Raw genomic sequence first — 5,843 nt, 5'->3', positions numbered from 1 at the left:
TGATATACATATTTTTTTTCTTTTTTTTTTCAGCAGTAAATTGATAAGCCTGGACTTTGGCTAGGCCCCAGTTCCCAGGGTTAGAGTGTTCCCTATTATAAGATAAGCCTACTCAGATCAAAACTAAACTAGTTGATTCTCTTTCGCCTATCGATCGACTTTAAGCAACCTTCGCATTCCTTGCTGAGATCCCAAGTCTCTAAGTGAGCCCTCTTGGCCACCCATGACCTTGGCTTTTTAGAGAATCTCGCTCCTGTGCCGTGGGACTTGTAGCTCGACAGTCCACCAGGTGGATTTGTTTATCCTTCCAGTTTCGAGTGTCTTCTTGGATAGTTATAGCGACCCATAAGCGCGAGATGTACCTTATGGGGGGGGGGGGGAAGGGTTAGCGGTCCACGTGACATAGTCCTTTCAGGCAGTGGCCGTTTAGTCCATGGTCCGTTAGATGGTCGGTGCAAGGCCAGAAATTGGAACACATTGATTCCGCTCATTCCTGTCCTTTGCTTCAGGGCCTGTCCCTCGGTGTGGTCAATACTCCATACTATACAAATTATTAGGTGTTTATTAATAACAAGTTTTTTTTCAGCATTAAAAATTATTGTGTTTATTAATAACAATTTTTTTAAGCAGTAAAATGGAATACCATGTACAAATTATTAGGAGTTTCATATAAGAAAAATGTGATATGAATTATCGTAAATGTCAAAGAAAAAAAAGCTCTAATTAAAAAAAATACATTCTAAGACGGTTCTGGGAAGATCGTCTTAGAATGCAATGCATTTTGAGACGATTCTATGCAACCGTTGTTGAATACGCGACACCTTTTTACGATGTTCTCTATGATGATGGTTGTTAATCAACGTAGTATGCTTTTTTTAACCGATGTAGAATCCAACTTCTGTAGTAGTGTTGGGGTAATGCTCAAATGAGCAAAACTCACTCATTACATGAATACAATGTTCCTTATATGACATAATTAGTTACAAGAGTAACTAACTTGTAACTAACTAAAGTAATATATATCTCTAATATGGGGCAAGGAGGGCGCCACTCAAGCTTGGTCTTTGGTGAATTGTGAGACTGTGTGCATGGCTCAAAGCTAGGGAGGGTTGGGACTTAGAGACAGTCGATAAGACAACATCTCGTTGTTGGGTAAATTAATTTGGCATCTTATCCATTCTGTTGAGAAGCCTTGGGAGCAAATCTTGAGTCACAGGTACCTACAGGGTAACTCTGCTGGTAGTAGAGAAAGAAACCAAATCCTCATATATTTGGCAAGGCATCATGAAAGCTATGGATGAACTTAGAAGTGGTTTGGTGTCAAGCTGGAGGAAGGTCACTCATCCATGTGGTAAACTATTGGGAGAATGGCAGGTGGAGTTTAAATAGGTTGTACACAAAAATCTCACAGGAAATAAATACTTTTATTCAATAGGTTTTTGTCCCTACTAATCGAAGGGTAGTGATACAATCACATGGAAGGTGATGCCTTAGGGAATTACTCAACAGCTTCTAGCTTCAAGTGGTTGCATGGACCCTAGAGGGATATGGAATATATATATATATATATATATATAAGACTTTTAATCAATAATAAGAATAATAAAACTTTTAATATATATTCTTGGATTTAACATCGTCAAATATGCAAATTTGCTGGATATTAAGAATTTTATTGACCTTTTATATTTGATGGCATCACCAAATTAAAATATTCTTGCTCATTTTATTTTTTCATTTTGTGGTACCGACGGAATTTAAGATGTTACCAATAGATTTTCAACTTGTTGGTAATTTAAAATTACCGACAAAATTTTATCTGTCGGAAAAAAATCCATCGATAATTAGCCTTTTTCATGTATTGCAAGCTCTCGTTGAATGAAATATGTTCTTGTTGCTCCCACCCTAATGAGGATAACAAGAGCTGTCAAAATGGGCCGGCCCGAATGGCCCGATTTTTTTTCGGGCTTGGGCCTTAAAATTCCAGCCCGAATTAACATCTGGGCTTTTTAGCCCGGCCCGATAAAGCCCGCAAAAAATATGGGCTAGCCCGAATGGGCCATGGGCCGCCCACAGCCCGAATAAATAAATAAAAAGTAATTAGGCCAATGCAAAAACACAACCCACAGCCCACACAAACAAAACACAACACGCACAGGAAACATCATCGCCTCTTCTTCCTTCCACAATCGCAACCCTCACAAATCACAATCGACAGAAACTGAGAAACTGAGACACTCATAATCGCAACCCTCACAATCGACAGAAACTGAGAAACTGAGAAACATCATCGCGTATCTTCTTCCTTCCACGCACGCACAGGACGACAGAAACTGAGAAACATCATCGCGTATCTTCTTCCTTCACTTATTAAGTTACTTCAAACGCTGCTACACCGCCACACCCTTCTCCTTCCCACAAACAGGTTTGTCCATTCAACCTTCTGCTTCGTCATTCGCAGAACCCTAGCTACTTCTGTCTTCCATGGATTCTTATGCTTCTGATTCATTGATTGGAAATGTTGCTGTTGAATAAATTTAATTTATAATTATATTTTTGTTTGTTAATTCATTTAACAGTGTTGCTTCTGAATTCATTGTTAATTGTTAATTTAACTGTTAATTTTATTTGTTAACAGTCTGTGGAATATGTGAACATTGATTGAGTCACTAAGATGTTATATGTCATGCCCGCTGCTTTTTTGATTTCTTTTGTTATTGCTGCACTTTTGCTGCACTGTGTCTGTGGAATATGTTATTTCTGTATTTGTATTTGTTTGTAAGTTGTATTTGCTGCTGCACCAGCACTAATATATAGGTGGATATACATATTGTCTCTTAATATGTAAGAATTTGAATGTGTTTGATATAACTGTTGGTTAATATATGTATGAAATCCTGTTGTAGCTTATGCTTCTCAGTAGTCAGTACTGGCCACTTGCTCTAGTAATTTTGACAGGATGTTATTACCTGTATTGTTTATGAACAACCAGCTTTCACTTTGACCATACTTTGATTCTAAGTGAGTTGCAAAATAGTTGAATTCAATTTTACACAGTATTATATAATTATATAATTGAAGTGTGCAGAATGATTTATGGAGAGGTGGAAGGCTCCATGATCCAGGTGTGGCTGCCCAGTAATATGTTTCCAGCTTGGATTTAAGCACACACATTGGATGAAGAAAAAAAAAAGGAAAAAAATGTGGACTGGCCCGAAAGCCCGTACCGGGCCGGGCTCGGGCCATACTTTTCCTAGCCCGTTTTTCATCCGGGCTTTTTAGCCCGGCCCGATGTAGCCCGAAGCCCGATTGGGCCGGCCCGAAACGGGCCGGGCCGCCCGTTTTGACAGCTCTAAGGATAACATTTACACTTTGCGTGATTGCCTTTATTCTAAGGAGATTTGGATGCGTATGGCAGAGATCCACTCTCTGGTGTTCTACCATAATAATTCTGATATATGTTTGCAGGCTATAGTGAGACATAAAGACACAACTAGGTTGATGATTGTGCTTTGGTGGATATGGAGGTTTCGAAATAACCATATATTCGAGGATAATAAATGGACACCAACCAATATTTGTCATATGATTAATGTGATGGTTGTTGAAAACCATAAGCTTTTGAACCGCAGGACGCAAGTCACTCACAATGGTGCCCTCCTCCAATTTCGGTGATTAAAGTTAATGTAGACGGTAGCTTTTGTCCAACAACCTATAGATCAAATGGGTATATGGGGAGTTATCTGCGACAATGTGGGTAGATGGATGATAGAGTTTAGTGCTTAAGAGGAGAATGGTGATGCTTTAGAGTTCAAATTTCTTGCTACCAAGTGTGGCCTTGAGGTGTGTTGGGAAGAAGGCTTTGTTAGGAGAGTGATATGTGAAACTGACTGCAACAATGTTGTGGAGATTGTGCAAGAGCCTGTGGAGAAGCGCATTCGTGGCACATGTATGGAGACTTAGTCCATGAGATTAGAGGTTTGGTTTAATGCAACTGGAATCTATCTTTCTTTGTTGTCCCTCGGGAAGAAAACATGGTCGTAAATGAGCTTTCTAGATGGGGAGTAGCTACAGGCAGCGGTTGCACTGTTTGGAGGGTAGCTCCTCGGTTTACCCTAGAGGTCCTTTGTCAAGACAGTCTGGGGTAGTTTAACTTCTTTGTCCTTTTTATTTTCCTCTCTGTACCAAAAAAAGATGTTCACAATAATCATACTTAATTGATAATAGTTATATTAGGAAGTATAAAGATGTTCACAATATTCATGTCAAAAAAAGATTTTCACAATATTCACACTAATTAAAAAAAATTAGTTGACATAATTTAATTTTCCTATAATTTCATGTAAAAAATAAAATTATTTTTAAAATATTCTTCATTGGAATTTGATATCAGAAATAAAAAGTCTTTAAAAATAAAATTAGAATTTAATATATAAAGAGTTATTTAGGAATGATATATAAAATCAAATAAGGCAAAATTATTTATTTATATTTAAGTCCAGACATATAAAAACCACTTTATTGTTTATACATGAGTCTACATTAAATACAATAACTTAGCAAAGTATCCGACTTTTGATTTTTTTTTTTTGTTTCTATTTATATATTGTTCAAGTTCTAACACTACTAAAAAATAATGTTTTTACGATGCACATTCTAAGACGTTGGTGGTATTTTTGTAATTAACGGCAACATAACTAAGACGGTCGTTGACACCCGTCTTTGAAGGTAGGACACGACTTCATTCTATGATGGGTTATAGTCGAAACCCATCTTTGTTAATTTATAAAAATAATTAAAAAAAAAGTTGTACGTATGTCGCGCATATACCGTTTGAACATCTAGCTAGCTGCGTTTGATCTGAACCCAAAGACGAAGTTGACAACCTCAAAGTTGAGATCTTGTGCTATGTCGTCCCGCCGTGTGTCATCAGTGACATCGTGGTCGTGCCACGCGTGCCCCGTCGTGCCTTTCCCCGCTATCGAAGGTGTGTGCTCTTTTTAATTTTTGGCTTTAACCTTGTACCATTATGGAGTGTCAATACGTTTTCTACTATTAGTATTGCTTGTTTGCTTAAATGTAGTTAACTTGGTTAATGTTTGCTTGCATTTTCATACCCAGCACCTATATAGTTATATTGTTGCTAGGTTTTTCAGAGAAATTGATTTCTGACCAAGACTAATGGTGTCATGTAGTTTAATCTCACCTAGTGAGATTAAATTATTATTGTTTTATAAAATGGAATGTAGAAAATAGCAAGTATATAGCATGAAGTGGTAATAGGTTTCTTAAGTAGACTACAAACTTGTATAAAGCTAGGTAGGAAACAAGGTCTCGGAAATTTAACTACACTAGACCTTTCGTACACCAACTTATCAGTCAAAGTGAATGTTACAAATGTTGGCTCATCTTCCTTTCCCAGCATTACCAATCTAAAATTGGCATCCTGCAAATTGAAAACTTTCACTAGTTTCTTGAGAAATTAGTCTAGATTAACCACTGTAGATCTCTCAGATAACCATATCCAAGGGAGAGTGACCAACTGGATTTGGAAACCACAAATTCTTGGAAGCCTTAATATTTCTCATAATTTGTTGACTCATATGGAAGGACCTTTGCTGAATCTTTCTTCCCATTTGTTATACCTTGACCTTCATCAGAATAAACTTCAAGGGCCAATACGTGTTTTCCTAAGAATACGTGGTATTTGGATCTTTCAAGCAATAATTTTAGCTCTATTTTCCCATGAGACTTTGGTAATTACTTGTCTTTCACATCTTTTCTCCGTCTCTCAAAGAATAGTTTGAGTGGCAGCATCCCTAATTCCCTCTCCAATGCTTTAT

The sequence above is a fragment of the Glycine soja genome, chromosome 3, assembly GCF_004193775.1.
Source record: "Glycine soja cultivar W05 chromosome 3, ASM419377v2, whole genome shotgun sequence".
In the NCBI taxonomy this organism is placed as follows: Eukaryota; Viridiplantae; Streptophyta; class Magnoliopsida; order Fabales; family Fabaceae; genus Glycine; species Glycine soja.
Note: the sequence above shows the minus strand (reverse complement) of the source record.